This window comes from Triturus cristatus, chromosome 7 (assembly GCF_964204655.1).
Source record: "Triturus cristatus chromosome 7, aTriCri1.1, whole genome shotgun sequence".
NCBI lineage: Eukaryota > Metazoa > Chordata > Amphibia > Caudata > Salamandridae > Triturus > Triturus cristatus.
Window position 1 is genome coordinate 1123080494 of NC_140590.1, and position 18703 is coordinate 1123099196.

Below are 18703 nucleotides of genomic sequence, written 5' to 3' on the forward strand. Positions count from 1 at the left end.
CAGGCAGAATTGGGAACCTGTGGTAATAGATGCAGAAAGAATACTGACCAGTAAAATAACAATCAAGAACGGTCTGAGACTAGGCTGCTTGTTGCCCCCTTGTAATTCTCTATATTTTTAGCAGATCGATCAGTTGCCCTATCAGCATTCAGGGCATGAGTCCAAAAATGAAGGATATGCATGTCCCATGTCTCTTATGTGCGGGTGATCTTGTTGTCATGGATATGTCAGAATTAGACCTCCAAAGGAAATTAGCATCATTCAATGCTTCTTTTAGTGAGAAGCAACTGATAGTAAATATGGATAAGACCAAGGTTCTGACATATGGAAACGGGAATACAAATTATGATTGGTAATTAGAAGATTAAAGAATATAGATAGTTAGTAAATAAAAATATCTTGGGATGTGGTTTGAGGATGAACTGTGGTGGGGAGAACACATCGATCTTCAAAAAGCAAGAGCATAGTCTTCAGTATGTGGGCTCACAAATTCAATAAGGAACACAGGTGCCCCTATCTAAGGCTTGTTGTATCAGCTTGCCTTGCAATGATAGGCCCACATTTTCAATACGGGGTGAAACTGTTATGCTTAAGTGTTAAATTCAACTGGAGATATGAAGAAGGGTAATGCTTAAAAAGTCCATTGTCCCTACCAATGTGAACAATGATCCAGGCTATAAGAATGGAAGTGAGTATACCTTTCTAGAGTTAAGCCGAAGTAGTGACATTTTGGTTAACATACTCTCATTGATTAGGCATGTTTGGTCTGGCTATGGAGGGATTGTTTGTCCAGCCTTGGCTGTTGCTTCAAGCAAGTAAATACCACTTTGCTGGGAATGTCTTATTCGAGGATGTGCCTTTTCAGAGGGGCTACCCACCCAGCAGTGAAGGTCATACAGCCTGACAGATTGGCTCCTAGTGACCTGACCAAAGTGGATGGGGTCTGGCGATGCTAGCTTTTGATAGTGTCTGGTGGTCGAAGCCATGTATGCCACACTTTTGATCTTCTTCACCAAGCGCATTTCTGCAGCAGCTAAAATGACTTTCCGGTAGTGTGTCCCACTAGCAATGCCGGTTAGATTGCAAGAACTCCTAAGTCTTGGTCGGGCTTCTCCTCGGCCTGCATTTCCCTTCTGTCATTGAAAAGCAGACTGGGCTACCGGTGAGTGTGCAATCGCCCTTTCTTCATAGCCCATCTAGACAGTCAGGGCCCATGGGTTTACAGGAGTTAGAAGGTCAGTCTGGGAGAGGCATGTGGCTTCTTCCAGTAGATGCGGCTATGCCTCGAGCAGCATACACTTGTCTCAAAGATTGAACCATGATTGAGTAAGTGCACACAGTCACGTTTTAAGTTTCAAGTTTTTTTGTTTTTGCTCTGCTAATTAAAGCCATTACAAAGATTGATAAAACATATAAAAAAGATGGTCAGGTATAAAACCAAACATACAATAGAAATAGTACAATCTTTGTAATTATTGTTTAAATTATTGTTGCAAAATGATGTCACATGTAAAAACGTTTGTTCACACGGTCAGTATGATCAAATTTCAAATAGCTCATTAAATCAGTTATGATTCCTTTGATCGCTCCATATATTACTTGGATAGAAAGCTTTGGTAATTCCGGAGCTAATACATGCCAATGAGCACTGGCCTCCCAGGAAGCGTGCATTTGTCAGACAAAGACAAATCTGGGCTAGCATGGCTGATTTGTGACTCTAGATATCCTTGGGCAATTGCACTCTCCCATACCTGTGATGGTACGTCCAGAAGTCAAACCTATTAATTTTAGCTTGTGTTCTCTGTTCCTACCATGGTGCCCATGTTGGCCCCATGTAAAGTGGGATTAGGGTTTGATTATAAAGAAGGAGCTTGAGAAATGGCTAGCACATTCTAGGAAATCAGCAGGAGCTCAAATTACCGAATCCCCACTCAGTGAAAATTGGGATGACTACACTTCAAATCCTTAATTAAGGATCCATTGGAGGGCAATTATGGTGACAGCAACCATGGTAATTCCAGAACTAATAGATTATATCAAAGCTGCTGCAATTAAAAAAAATCATAGATAAATCCTGGGGTTGAGCTGATTGTCCACCAAAAGGTGAACTCCTACATATCCAGTTCCAAGTAGGGATGAAAGTGTGAAATTAACCTAATGTGCTTTTGCATAATTAGGTGAAACCTTACCAAAATTGTGAGTAACTATGTAAACTTCAAATCTGTCATTTCTGACTAAATGGCAGTGTGAAAAGCATTCTCTGGTCAATTGTTGTTGCAAGGACCCATATTAAAAAAAAAAGTACCACAAACAACAGCCACTCACTTTCTGTTGTTCACATGTTTACAGTAAAGTTTTACCACTTAACTACGCAAAGTGGCATAATGATGTAATTTGAAGTACTTTGTGTAACAAGCGTAACACAGAATTCCAAATTGTTTTCTTATTTTGACTTTTTATTTGGCCTGACCTAATTGCCAACCTCTTAGTCCCCCCTGATACTGAGTGTCTTGTAGGACTGATGCATTTACGATGAAAAAGCAGACTGCTCACATAAATTATGGAAACTCTAAATCAACTTCATTCCTTTTTTAAACTGGGGCAATGATGAAGAGAGATGATCAAGGACATTTGTATTGCACATCAAAATATAAAATTGGACCTGTACAAGACAAACCAAAAATAAATCATTTGACAAGAATTATTTTTTTTAAATGACTCTGTTAGACCTGCCAGCCTGACAGTGGTCTTTCTCTAAACTATTTCCTGTTTTCCTCCAAATTTTCTGGATTCTTTTCATTGACCTTATGACTCTGAGCACTTTGACACTAAGGTGCATGTGGTTCTCCACTAAACCTCTGATTGATGTATCTACAATTGGCAAATTAAATTTACTTATAAGTCCCTAGTAAAGTGCACTGCCTGTAAAGTAATGCTACACTGGTGCCACCCTCTCAAGTAGCCATTAAACATGAAAGGAGCAGTCTGTTTCTGCTCTTTGCTGACAGGTATGTGTTACCTGCTAAACTCCATTTGTGATAGGGATTGGGGATGGCAATAATGTCCTTAGAATGAAGAGTTTCCAGTAAATACATGTCACCAGCTTATGTTGATTATGCCCCTGCCTTTTGTACACACTGTCCATTACTACTAAAAAATTGATGGATTTTTAAAGTCTTCGGATCAGCCCTGCTGGTGTCTGCAACTGCCCTGTCAAAGTGCTAAGAAGACGCAGGTCCAACTTCATCTGTCTCTCAGATTGAACACAGGCACTTGGTCTGGCCATGCTCTTGCATGCTAGCCAGTGGAGCAGCCTGTGACTGCTGGGTCCTTGGGTGAGGTCTGGGCTCAGGGAGTGTTCGTACCCAAGAGAACATGTCAGATGCCTAAAAACCAAGTCATGTGAGGTGAAGGATGAGCTTGGTAGAACAGTCTGTCAGATGAGTCATCTGATGAGGACCCTAACTGTTGAGCCTGGGCCTTGGAGTGTACCAGTGTGATAGAAAGGTTCTCACAAGTCCTAACTCACCCACACCTTGCATAATCCTTTGAAACGGAACTATAGTACCCTCCTTGGTTGGGCCCCCGAAAGACTCTACTACCCGTGGAGTGTATGCCTGATCCAGCCCTGACTCAAGTAGAAACCTCATGAGGAAACCCATGACTTATCTTAAAGGAAACACTGTTCTGCTTAAAGCTACTGAGTGCAAACACCATAGGTTTCATGAGGTTGTCCCTTTGAGGGTCAGGCTCCTCCTACTGTTTAGGCTTCTACACATAAATCCCAGTAGTCGCATGAGTTGCCTCCTGCAACCCATGGGCATGATTCTCGGCTACTGCCCAGGAAGTAATTTGATGTGCTACAATAGTGGTGGGTGGCAAATGGCAGATGTGCTGATGTAGTATCCTTACTTGGTGTCAAGTACCTGGATGTTTAGTTCCATGTGTCTAGGTAGAGGTTTAAATACTTGTGTCATTCAGCCTGGATGTTTGATTGCCTTCCCAGGGTGACTGTAGGCAGAGCTGCTAGCTTCTGCTTCTGTCAAAAGTGCTTTCCTGTCTGGTGTTGCAGAGTATGGCTTCAGGTCTGAGCTCTTGGAACCTTTTTATGACCTATTGGGTTTGACTGGAAGAGGGGAAGCCCATGGGGGGGAGACTGATCTATCTTGCTGTGTGGGTGACAGAGAGAGAAGTTTGCCTTTCTCCTGCCTCTTCTGCATATGTAGTTGGGGAACACTGTGAAAGTTTCTTCAATGAGAGATACTTGAGCATCAAGCACGTTCGGGCTGTCACTGTGTTCTTTTGCTCCATTAGTCCCCCTAAAGGTCAACCACTGATCAATTGTTGCAGGACCCTCACCTGCTCATGCCTGACCTCCCATACATGGGGAGAGTGAAAGCCCATCTCAATGGGTTAAACCGCAGGGGATCTAGTTGAGTGTCATGGATTGCTGTCTTTGATGTCCAATTGCAGCTCACTCACAATGCATTGAATTCCCCCTCTATTACCAGTGTCAGGAGACCAGGGCTGAGAAGTCCACACAGACACTAGGGGACTGTTTCCTAGGCCAGTTCTCAAAACAATGGCCAGGCCTATCTTCCCCACGAGGACGTCTAGAGTTCCTCTGAGTCACACGAGCTTTAAAAACCCTTCCTACTCCTAAACACTATCCATTGCAGAGCCATGAAAATGTCTTACTACCCATGAACACTACCAATTGCTGACCCGTAAAAATGTCTTATTACCATAAACAATAGTCATCCTTCAACTTGAAAAAGGTCTTAATACCCCTCAACACTACCCATCACTGTACCCTAGAAACTCCTTAGTACCCCTAAGCACTACCCATCGCTCCGCTCTAAAAAACATGTTTTACCTATTAACACTAGTTATCCATAAATCCTCAAATCTGTTTTCTCCCCTAAACACTAGTCATCTCTGATTTCTTAAAACTGCAAAACACCCCTAAATATTACACATCCCTAAATGCAAAAATGAGGTACGAAATAGTATGACATAAAGGTAATTTAAAGAAACTATACATCTAATGTAAGTCACCTCCAGTAGCTGTATGGCAAAATATTGGATCCACACAAAAGAGTTCACCCACACAATTGTCATCTGCAATTAATGACAACTATGTGAAGGTCTAGATTTTACCCTCACGCCCTAATTCTTTGAAGATGAAGCAAATAGGGCATGTTCAGAACTTGGGCTGAATAGTGAAATGTGGATACAACATTTGTGAAGTTGTCAAATACATCAATGTTTTTTGTGATCGCCAAAATTGCACCAAATATTTTCAAATATGGTGTCTCCAAGGAGGAATGCAGAACCTTGGGCCCTATTTCAAATTATACATTTGCTCCTGTAATTTTAGTTTTATATTCAGGACACATTTTGCATGTTTTTACATTTACAGAATAAAACAGTGAAACTGGGACCGTCATAGATTTCCGATAGGACTCTTTCCCTTACCCTTAATTAAACAAATTTCCTGGGCGAGAATGTGCCGAGATAAAGTTTGAGAATGTAAGCAAACTAGCAGGTGTTTGTGGGTTAACCCACGTTACAAAGCATTCCCATTCAGAAAAGCCCACACCTGTGACTAGATTGTCTTGTGATGTATTTTCGCATGTGCGTAGAGGTTTCTGTCTTTGGAACTAATGATGCTCTCATCTTAGGAATGGATGTATTTCTGTGTTTTATTGTGTTTCTTTGTGTTCAGTAATTTTTAGCAGAGTGGGATTAAATGTTGATTCTTTATTACTGAATATGGTTTATTTAATCATTCTTGTTATTTTGTTATCCCCTTTAGAATTAAGAGGTAAGAACCAGCTTTTTTATCAATTACTCTTTTAGTCTGTTATTGATTTTTATTGATTAATACATATTGGTTCATAGGTAGACTGAATTTTATTCAAATTACAATTTGAAATACCATGTGTGCTGATTTAGGAAATTATGTTTTCTTTGTTAAGCTTCTTACAGCGAGCTTCTAGGCTTTGCCAACATACAAAAAGAATGTGACCATAACACACCATAAGTATGCAATACACTTTTGTTCTTCAACCTTTAAGGTATTTCACACATAATTTTATGTAATGACCTCTCAGTGACTTGCTCCCCCACTCTTACAGAGAGGTACAGAGAGGTGTAGGCTTTTAACCCTATGCTTTTTACGTTCTTCCAAAGTCATCGTTGGGCAAAAGACTTAACCAGAAATAGCTACACATGCACTAACTAAAGAAATAAAGGTGAATTGGACCTGCTTGTGAGAGTGTTATTAATGTGAAGGAATATGCAAACAATAAGTAATCTAGAGGGAAATTGTCAGCAAAAACATTTAAATAAATATAGATTACATACATTTAGTACCTCTCAGTGTGATTCTCTGCACCTTGTAATACTGGGAGAGACGGGTCTACCCTGGTGGTAAATGAATTAGGGAGATCTGAATATCCATTTATCAGCCTGTGTGAATGGAAACCAACAGTGAAAGAGGAGAATTCCCCATTGGAGAGTCCTTGCTAAGAAGACGGTGATATTTACATAGATGTGGGTGTTTTCTTTTTCCAACAGAAGATATGTAAAATCTATAATGAGAAGAATCATACAAAGTAGTGTTTCCCTCTATGCCATTCTAAATGGTACAAAATGTCATGGTACTAGTGATGTAGAGAGTAGCCAGAGAGAGGTGAATTGAGACTGGCCTTTGGAGATGATAGGTAACTGACTTCCTGATTAAAAGACACCAGTATGGAATAATGAATTAATGAATGAAATAATTGACTTTAAAATCAATTTATCATTGATTGAATTGATGCAATTACCGGCAAAGATTTAATTGTAAAGCTCTGCAAATCCAATCTCAACAAAAAATATTCTGACTATCTGTAGATGGGTAATGTAATTTATGATAGATAAAAATATAAAGTCTATATTCAAATATGGTTAAATTACAGTTTTAGTAAATTGGTGTTTCCACATGGGGCCAAAAGAGCAGGCTAACACCACATTTCATTACAGTAGCAAAATGCAGAACAGGTAAAAATTGACTTCAATAAAGATAAATGAAATAACTAATGGATTTTGGAGGGGGCATATCAAATAAAGTAAGCACTGCAACCACCACGTCTCTATCATATTTAAGTGTCTTAAATAGTTTAGGGAGCTGTAACAGTGCTATTTTACCACCCTGTACAATGATATATGGTTTTCTGACACAGGATCTTTAGCGATAGGTACTAGCTTTGACTGGAAATGTAACAGCATTTGTTAAAGTAAACAATGAAACACAACAAAAAAACAACATACACAAAGCAATATAACAAACACAACCTCACACTACAACAAAGCAGTACAAAAATAAAGCAGCACAAAGAACAGAAGCCCACATCCATATCACAATAAAAAAGAGATATTAAAAATGCACAAACATTTTTGTAACACAGTTCCCCCTCCAGAAATCTGCTTTAAAAAAATGGTGGTTAATTACCACCAAGGACAAAGCATAGATAGACCCAGTCAAAATTGTTTTTTGATCTCGTCCATTTATTCATTTTAGAAGTAAATTACTGTGGGAGACACCTACACTCCAACTGAGTCTGTGGTAATAAAGTGTTGAAGAACGTGGTTTATAAAATATTAAGTAAAAGTCAAATATTTGGAAACATATATTTTTTTAATTAATTAACTATAATGACAAAATGCTCAAAAATTTGAAGAAAAGGGAATTTAGTGAATAATTAAAAGTAGGTGGTAAAAAAACTGATTAACGCATATGTGTTAAACCTGTCACTTTGAACTCTAAGCCAGTGGATAATACTCGAGGTCAATTACGCCCACCAGATTATTCATAAAGCATCAGTCATTTTGCAGGTCGATTAACAGTGGGAAGATAATCTGCCAATGCATATTTAGAAATCCTACAGAGAATCAATGGGTTTACAATTGTGAAGTTAACTCCGAAGTAGTCCCTCGTGTTTAATTAATTTAATTAACAAATGAGAAGGAAAGAGGTTCTGGTAGAAAAGGAACGAGAAGAATTAGGGAGCAGGAGGATGCTGGGTGAAAGGTTTTCCCCATCTAAATACATGGAAATTGGTTGGTGTTCATTCTTTTATTAATGTATTTTTTATTTAAATTAGAATAACAACGTTGGTGAAGGTTCTTGGCTGATGGAGCAGGACAATAGACACAATGGGAAAGAGATTATCAGAGGTTTTGAGCCAAAAGGTTTTAAACAGAAAAACTGTTAGTCCTTATCTTGGAACTATTTGATCCAAACTATGACCGTCACTGACTACTGTGCCTTTCCTATGTTTAAGAAGTGTAATTGATGAGAAATTGCTCCTCTTATACATTTAACCATTTAGCATGTGACCTCTGTTTCAAATGTTTTCTCGGTTTTTACATCTAGCGCTAATTGAGTGAGGGACAAAGCGGACCTCAAGGCCCAGGATTCCTGCTGCTCCTGCGGGATGACTGTTGGAGAAGCCTCCCTCAGTGCTTTTAGCACATCCAGCACTACAGGGTGGGTTTGGGCTGTGCCCAGGTCAAAGACTGGGCCAAGAACGAGACTATTCTGCATCCGTCAGAGCACAGATGAGGCCTGGTTGGGCTAAATTTCTCGGCCAGAGTTACCAATTTCCACAATAATAGTGCTTGAAAGCGAAGAGGAACAAAGAGAGTGTTCCTATGGGTAGGATGAACTCTATTTCCATCATAGGGAGGGGTAAGGACAGAGCTAGGTATTAACACCCTCTATTATGAATTACCTGACTAAAACTATGGGGACAATTAACAAACAAATAGAGTTGGTAGAAGAGAGACTGGGTCCAGTGTATCATCATGATGTAGGATATATTGTCTCTCAATAGACTTACCACAAACGAGCAGTCCAATATGGAGGCTGCTCCAGTGAAACCTATGAAGACAAGCACAGAGAAGAGTTAGGGGTCCCTATAAATTGTATTCCCTGTCTTGGCAACATTTTAAAAGTATTATGCCCAAAGTGATGATCTGCTGATAATGTTCAGTGCCCAGCTCAAATAAAAAAAAGACTGAATTATTTGGGCAACTTGCCGCAATGTGAAACTGAGGACTGCTGACAAGGCTGATGATATCAATTTGTTTGGCTCCTCTCAGGGATTGAATAATACAGATGCCAGAGATGGAGCTAAGGCAGCAAAAGATAAGTAGCAAGTCCTGAGCCAACTTAGGCAGTCTCTTGACTTTAAAGTGGTGTCTTGTTGCTGTCCCAGTTATTGACAGCTCAGAGCCTTTAGCACTGGATACTATGTGAAACTCAACAACCTCCATCAGCCAAGTCAAGTCAAATTAACTTTATTCGGCATACAGCCATAAAAGTTTCAACAATCAAGCAATACAAAATTAAAATACACATTTTTCTTAAAAAAATAAGAAGATAAAAGTTCCATTATAAGCTAAAATCATACTCATGCATAGATGTAATAATAGCAGTAAAATGTGAACCAATTTGAGATAAAAACAAGGAATGCAGACCATTTCCACTCCCCACCAATTTATTGCCCTTCATAGCATTTCCTAATATCCATTGATGTTCTAATAAAATTTAAAACAGCAGTGCAAATAACAGAATTGGTAAGTGATTGCAGATATCTGTACCCCTCAATATGTGTACATGGGGGAATACTCAATAGTAGGGGTAACATAAATCTACTCCGTGGCTCTTTATAAAGTGCACAAAAAAGTGTAAAGTGAAAGGTGCTCTGAGAAGTTCTATTGTTGCATAGGCAGGCAAGAAGGTTGTCCGTCCACCCAAATTGTTTGGGGAACGCTACCAAAAAGTACAGAATGCTAAGGCGAAATCTTGTTAAAAGAAAATGCATCTGGATATTCGTTGTAAAGGATAGGTAATATTGCTGTTTGGGCATGAAAGGAAAACAAGGGCCGGGTGCCTCCAATTGTAAAGTTTAATTCATTTATTCAGTATCTTTGTTGTGAGCAGGATATAATGATTACCTGCCTAGTGAGTTACTCAAAATTAGATTAACAACAATTTTTTATATTTGATTGTCACTTCAATAGACATACAGTATATGTTGTATAAAAAAGCAGCAAAAACAGGTTTAAAAATAATCAAATTTTATCTTTGAAATTTCATAAAGGGTACTCAAAATAATAATACAATGAAAAAAAGAAGGCCACAATTAAATAATTCAACCGTCACAATTCCAATTGTCAACACTTTCTCACAATCTAAGTATAAAATTAATTTTAGAAGGAAAAGTTTTTATGTCGAAGTTTCGGTCTCTAGGCTTGCGTCGATGAAACCATCTTCAGGACTGAGATGTATTGATAATAGTTGACCCCTAGTAAAGTACGGAATAGACATTGATTACCGTACAATTCATTAAACAAATTCACTATAACACCCGTGTATATAAAGCAATCTAAACTTCATTCAAAAACTTAAATTTTATCTTATCATGACGTCTACAATCATGTACATTTATTAACATCTTATCAACATCTTTTTTGCTGCTAGAATTCCAATAGTTGGCATGTTTTACTCTATTCTATACGATTTCATTCACAGTCTAATCAAATAGACATACTCAATTACTTAGAGTTTTAAATCTGACTTAGAAAACTTTTTAGTCACTAATACGGCATTTGCAGAGTAATTCTTTCTAATTCTTTACTATTAGTCACATTGAGATCACTCATATTTGCAATGTCAATCGGCATACTGTAAAGATATCAGACCATCTCAATTAACAGTACATATATTATTCATTCTATCGTTTTTTTAAAAACAAGATCATCCATTGAGTTAAAGTAATGTTTCAAATCTCTCTAGTGTACCTTATTTTCGTACCAATATAGATTCATACATTGATTATTTGCCCAGTGACATTTTTTGGAAGGGAAGCTATTATTTTAAGTGCATCTAAAGATTACTACCACGATCGTTATACTAATGTGATAAGAATTTATTCGTTTTCAATGTATACTCTGGTACTTTAATATTGTTCCTATTGTCATAGTGCTCCATTTTAGGCACCTAGCATAACTCTAAAAATAGACATAATGTCAAAAATACCTTAGGTCTGTATTATGGACATATATTTGATAAGGATCTGCGACAATGTTACAGCCTTGATTCAGGACCTACACACGGCGTATCTATTAAAAATAAATACAATTATTATTCGTGTGTATTGTGCATAACTTGCTTGACTATAGGATTCATATTAAATAAAATGTACCTTAAATTTGCAATGTTTATCGCACCGGTTTTAGATATTTATTCCGTTTGATATCGAGGGCATTTATTTCTTAAACATATAGTTACGTGGTAACACTTCGGAGTCTAAACAAAAAGGAAATAGTCAAATGTTGAGCTATTAAGATCTCCAACTAGTGATAGAAATAACCTGGTTTGCATAGCATGACTTCTACACATACCTCTGTCCTCCTTAGAAAATTACATGCCAACGGGGTGAACGTGCCGACATCAACTTTGCAATACGTCGTAATGCGGTTTCGATCACATTAGCTTATATCATACGCTCCTTTTAGTGTAGTGAGCATTTGTTTCTTTTGTATTTACCCATGCTGTAACGTTTCAAAGTCTAAAAGGCAATGGAACAACCAAGTATTAAGTTGTTTGGGTCTCAAATTCATATTAAGCAATGGACTATTTACATTGTTGATATGATATATGTACCTCTGATTTCTTTGGTAAATTACTGGCCATGGGGACAAGTGTTTCCCCATCAACCTAGTTGTACGTCGTTTTCCGATATTTGTATTGTTTGGAGCGCGAAAGAGGACTGGCCCGTCAGTGTTAATGGCGGCTATCTTGGAGCGATAAAAGTGTTTATTTCGACAATTATTTACAACAAAATAAGGCATTTGAGTCAATGTATGTTGATTTTATCAACCCTCAATAAAATCACATTCATAATTGGGTTATGTTATTACGCATTTAAAGTTATTCCATATATGGTTAATATATTGATGTATTTTCCTGCTGACCGATTAACCATCATATTAGAGAGAGTCATGATAACCATCTCTTAGTTGTAAACTATCCTCATCATATATCCTTTAGTTTGCTTTTATATAGGCGTCTACGTTAGTGCAGAGCTGTTCAAAGTTCTGCACGATCGTAGATGAGGAAGAATCGTGCTCCAAACAATCAATGATCAGGTCAAATTTAGATCTAACTACTTCCTCCTCAAAAAGTATTGGATTTATTTTTCCCCAGTTTAGTCGAACACCTTTATTGTAATTATAATCAGTTGAGCGACCATCCCCCCCTGTAGTTCTAGCTATTACTTTAAGTGAAGCAAATAGTGGGTGTGTTCACTCGCTGTTTCTGGGTCCACATGAAAATCACACACCAGTGAGGAGCACTCCCTGAAAATAAACATAAAGTCGATAGAACTTTCCCTACCCCCACCTTTAAAGGTAGGGAACTTAACTGTGTAACTGTTAGTCAGGCTGTCCAAGTAATTCTCAATGATTATAGTATTCAGTGCCTCTCCCTGCAGAGTGTGAATAAAATGCACCAAAGACTGATCATCTGTGTCCAAGAGACCCCAGACTCTATCATTACTGTATTCACAGGCTGTACAGTTAAAATCCCCCACCCATAAAACACATAAAGGTTGTCACTTCCGAGAGATTTTAGTGATTTCCATTTGCAAGGCTTCGATAACATGGCAGTTCTTTGGATCGAAAATATTATAGAAACCAGTTTACAAGAAGGACTCTCACCTGGAGCATGTTAACAATCATAATCATTTAAAACCATTGAGAGGATCCCACACAAAACACATTTATGGAACCAAATCTGACTGAGAACAAGGTTACCAACCCTCCATTTGCCCTCCTCGACGACGATGCTATGGCAGGCACATCAAAGGCCTGATAGCCATCCATCTCTATTCTTTCTTTGGCCCACGTCTCCTGTAAACAGATTACATCAAAACCCCTGATGTTTTCCAGCCAAACCTTATCAGTTAGTTTCGAGCGAATACCAGCTATATTCCAGGTGATTACCTTAGGTAGGTGTATAGGGTAGGCCAAATCAGTGTCCGGTGGTATAACTAGTGAGACCAGCTGACTGGGCATGAATGTTATTCAGCCAATAAACATAGCTTTTGAGGTGGAATTTAACTTGCAAATGAACATCCGCAATTTAGTGAATGCAATCCTATGAGCACTGAGCATGGCATTAAATATCACAAAATGAGATTGTTGATTGTTTGAGCAGAGGGCACCACTATAACTTTAAAAAATATGGATTGAAGGTATTTGTTGTGTGTAACATTGTTATGGTTTTAACTAACTAAACAATAAACTAATAATAATAAGAGGGCACCACTGAGCCATGGCTACAAATGAGCAACCAACCATAGGGTATCTGTTCACAGTGACTGATAGTTTTTTAGATGTATATATTTCTTTTTTTATGGAGTTATTGCATTTTTCTTTCTACTCAGTTAGTTATTTGGTGTATTAAAGTCCTAATCCTAGTCACTCACATCCAATATGTTTCCGCTTCTGCAGATCTCCAGCCCCAACCTCGGCGCCACTTGAAGGACTCCACAGAGATGATGGTGGATGAATCCTCTGCTTTTGAAATCTCCACACAAGGGACTATTTTTGATTCCTATGTACCGAGAAAGCTGGTCTCACTATTTAGAAACCCTTTTGTTGCTGTCCTTTGTGTCTTTTCTGAATAAAGTAGTAATGCATCCCAATTTTTGACTTCTCTTTGTTATTTATCAGAAGACAGTATTTACAAGAGTAAATGGTATTAAGTTATTGCACACAATATGAATTTGTTGCTTATCTCCAGCAAATAATAAGGTATATTGATTGAAACAAATCCATCCAAGAAGAGCACGGTGAGCTTAGCAGATTGTAAATGGCCATTGTCAACTCCTTCTCTGTGGAAGGATAGTACATTCTTTATCCAAGATCACAAGGAGCGTACGCATTTCAAGTACATAGGCCTCTGCTAGCAATTATATAAATATATAATGATCAGGAACTCCTTTTTGATGACACAGCGAGTATGACCCACCTTGACATTGAAGCACAATATTAGCAAAAGGCCTCGAACACTATTATTAGAGTGTTCTCCAGAGTGAAAATGCTAAAACTGTTTACATTAAAATTCAGACAGACTTCATAAGAGATGAGTGTCATAAATTAATATTATTTGACCAAAAATGTAAATGAGACCTTAACGATTCCCTTTATTCTTTACATCTGTACCATCAAGTAGCATACCCCTTTAATATCATATATACAAGTTTATATATTATTTCAATATTGTGTTCACATTTGACACATTCGGTGTCTCAAAGGAGCAGAAACTAACCTGTTCTTTAAGCAGAAACCAAAGAAGGAAGGTGTATTCTGGTTCTATGATGATATATGTGTTCTAAGCAGTTTAGAAATTTGTTTTTGTGAGCTGGCAATAAACCGGGAGCATGAGCAATAGTAGTATATCCGCGTTTAATAGAACATAAATTACTTCCCACCATGCTTAACAATCTCTGCATTATTAGCAGGCATCTTTGCTCTGACAAGCAGGTGTGGGAAACAGCAGTATATTCTAGCATGTACACTTGTTGACAATCATGTTCTTAACCAGAAATAAATAAGGAGGGGTTGTGGTGGGTATTTTTGGAACTAGTGCCCTACTCCAACTAGACTTCCTTGATACTCTCTTCACTGCAGACATGCTGTTGTGTACTTTCCAGTTTCTGCTTGTTAGGCAACATAAACGTAGGGATGGTGCCAGACTGATTCCGAGCACCCCGCTGGTATGTTATACTGGAGACCAACTAGCTCACAGTGTCACGATAAGCACCCCTAAATCTAGACAGGAAGAAAATACCATTGGCAACCACAGAACATGACAACCCTGACTGCTCTCTTAGAGAAATTTACAAGAAATACACAGAAGGCATTTTCAATAGAAAGAAACAGATACAACTAATTAGCAGTTTAAGAACAGTGAAATAAATTAATAGTTTTACCATCTTGCTAAAGCAATGTATATACGCAAGTATATAAAAACAGTATATAGGATACACCTACTATGCATTCCCTAACCAAGAGACCTAGGGTATGTATTTGTGTTCTGCCAGAAATCCCTTATTGAATGATCCAACCACCGTTACCTGAAATGAAAGAATATAGATCCCTTTCTTGGTCACAGGTTGGTCATAACCTCCTTGCAGAGGGATCAGCAAGCAGCATGGCTGAGGTTTCAGCGTGTAGTGACTTCGCAATGATAGCAAATGCTCCTCTGCCCCATTCGAGAAATGCTTGGTTGTACAAAAAGCATCCTTGCTCCTGAGCCAAGACCTTAGTCAGTCGGCCATTGTTTATGTTCCATTGATAGCTGCATCACGTCATGGATGAATAACAAACAGCTACATTTGCACAATGTATGTTCTAACCTTGTACGGGATGCTCAAGGAGGTGTGATAGTGTTGCTATGAAGTGGAATTTGAAAGCAACTTAGTTTCAGATAAACCAATCCTGCACTGTCACGCATGCATAGTTTGTTAAAAGTCATTGTGTGAAAGAGAAGGCAACTTAAAAAATGCGTGCATGTTATATATAAACTTCTTTATTCGGTTATTACAAATTGTACAACCATAAAAGATTCATTTAAAAAAATACAGATTTACAATAAACAGAAAATCAAGATAAAAAGTAACATTTACACAAAGGCGAAGTCAAATATTTACAAAAAAAAAAAAAGTTCTTACAGTTTCAAAACTGTATCTGGGAGTTCATTAAACATACATTTTACAGATTTTTCCTATGCTTTATAATACATTTTAAGAAGTTAAGGACGCGGTAACAGACCAGTTCAGATTCTAGCAGTTGAAGACGTAGCATCGCGGGACGACATTGTCTAAATCCCCATTGCTTTAATAGGGGTAATAACCAGACCCTCCTGTGTGGATGATGGAATTTACAGAACAGTATTGTATGTATGTTCGACTGTATTGATTCCTCATCGCAAGGACAGGTAGGGAGAGTTGGATCCCAATTTTTCCTCTCTGGAAAGGATACTAATCTATGAAAAAGATCTAGTCTGAACCTTGTCAACAACATTCTATCATAGGTACTAATCTCCAATGTTAGATAGGGCTGGATAAAAAACGTAAGCTGAGTCATATTGGCATGGAGAACAGAGGATTTTGTCGACTCAGATGACAACCTTAATGACTCTAAGTGTGTCAGAGCCAATTGTTTCAATGATCGCTTAGATACTTCGATAATATTTTTCGGTTCAAGGTAATATTTCTCCAATCCGAGGTCATTGAAGAAATTTCTAATGTACCGAAGCCATTTGATTTTTAATGATTGATCAAGGATCATTGTGTCTGCCACAATTTCCTGGGTTAAGATGTTTTTGTCAGAAGTCCAAATGCGCCTCCAAAGCAATAGTGGTTGAATCCTTATTAAGTCCTCTAAGTAGGGAATTCCAAGTTCCAGATGGGAAGCGTAAGTTGAAGTACTACGCGGTGTTGCTAAGAGGAATCTAAGGAAGGTGTTTTCAGCCACCTGTAGGGCACTGACATCTGCATATCCCCAGACTCCCGCCCCATAAAGTGCAATCGCCTGACACTTGGCGATATAGATTTTTAGTAGTTCCACTGGGGGCCTTTTCCCTAGTCTATAAGAAAAACTCATCAAGGAAGTTATGGCTCTTTTAAAAAGATGACATCTGGCCTCTACTGCTGGTCTCCAGTTAAGTCTTTCGTCAATCATGATACCCAGGTAGCAGTACTGAGAAGTTACCTCAAGTTTTTGATCTTTGAGGAAGATGTTCTTTATACGTTTTTTCCCGCTGCCTGCTACCATGACGAACGTTTTTTTAACGTTTACTTGTAGGTCCAGCCCACCCATAAAATCGACATATCTATTCAAAGACCTCTGTAATTCTCGCGGCGTGCGTGCCAAAATGACGGCATCGTCTGCATAAAGCAGGGCGGGGATCAGGCGCTGTTTTACTCGTGGTAGGTCCTGAGCCCCCCTCAGCATCTCCACCTCTAGTCCGTTTGTGTACAGAGAGAAGAGGAAGGGGGCCAGGACACAACCCTGCCTGACTCCACGCTCTACAGCAAAGGGTGCCGTCAACTCTCCTCCCGTGCCAAAACGCACCCTTGCTGATGCGTTAGAATATAGCTCTCTTAGAAAATCTAAAAGAGGGGGGTCCACTCCCATGTGGGCCAAGATCATCCAAAGTTTTGCGTGTGAAACGCAATCGAACGCGGCAGACAGGTCCACATAGACCATGTAGACCATGTCCTTCTTTGCTTGGAGATATTTGCCCACGATCAAGCTGAGATTAAGGGCCTGCTCTATCGTTCCAAAACCCTCCCGAAATCCAAACTGAAGATCTGAGATGATGTCTCCCTCCTCAGCCCAGAGCCTGAGTCGTTCTAACACGACTCTGCCAACGACCTTTCCCAACGAGTCTAATAGAGAGATTGGACGGTAACATTTCACGTCTTGACGGTCACCCTTTTTAAAAATTGGGACCATGATCGATTTTGTCCAGGATTTTAGCAGACCCAGCTTTACGGCTGCTATGCATACTCTCGTGAGGATAGGGGACCAGAGATCTAAATTGAATTTGAAAAGGTCCACTGGAACCCCATCTGGGCCTGGGGCTTTCCCGCTTTTGCTTGCTACCAAGGCCACTATAACTTCGGAAATATCGAAGTGCAGAGGAATTGGGTATACGACTGTTGGGAGTAAGGATTGTGTCTCTATCGGTGTTGCTGTGTTTTTAAAAATCTTAGAAAAATGGGACACCCAAATATCTTCTTCAATTGCAACTTCTATCTTTGGGCTATCTTTGTCTTGTAAATAAGGGGTTTTAACAGTTCGCCAAAAAGCGTCGCTGTTTTTGGAGACGGCACTGGAATGTAAATCATTCCATAGTTTCTCTTTTAAATCTTTAATTCTTTGCTTGCGTGCCCATTGATATTGATGTCTCAAGGATTTAATCTGCTCCTGATCCCTAACAGTTTTATTTAGGGCCTCCTTAAGTTTAGTTAAAGCCGTAGTGCAGCTGTGGTTAAACCACCCTTTAGTAGTTGGGTTTAAATTGTTTGAAGTTACTGTGAGAAGTCCCTTAATTTTCTCTAATATTTGTGAGAAATTATTTAGGACTTCTACATCTGGTACTCCTAAATCCAAACAGTTAGTTATGTTTACATATGCTTCCTTGACCAAATTTCCTGTAAGTTCTTCCGGGTTTATTTTCCCCCATTTTAATGTGTAACCATTTTTTCTTCCTAACTCTAGGTTATTTTGTGCAAGGGTCTTCGCTATGGCTACATTTGGGGATTGAAAAACATTTACAAAAAACTCCATCCTGAGGGCAGAGTGATCACTTAGATCATTTGTCAAAACCTCAAAGAACCTGACTCGGGGCAACAATCCTGTTGACAAGAGGATATAATCAACTGTCGTTTTGTAGCCCCGACCCACGTATGTTGGTTGCAGGGAATTTGAACCTGGGCTTGACTCGTTAGCAATTACGAGTTCCAGGTCTAATAGGGCATTGTTCATAGCTGTCCCCCCCCTGCTATGAAAAAAATGCATGAGGGGAGTATCATTTTCATCCACAATCCCGCAGCGTTTTTTTCCAACATGT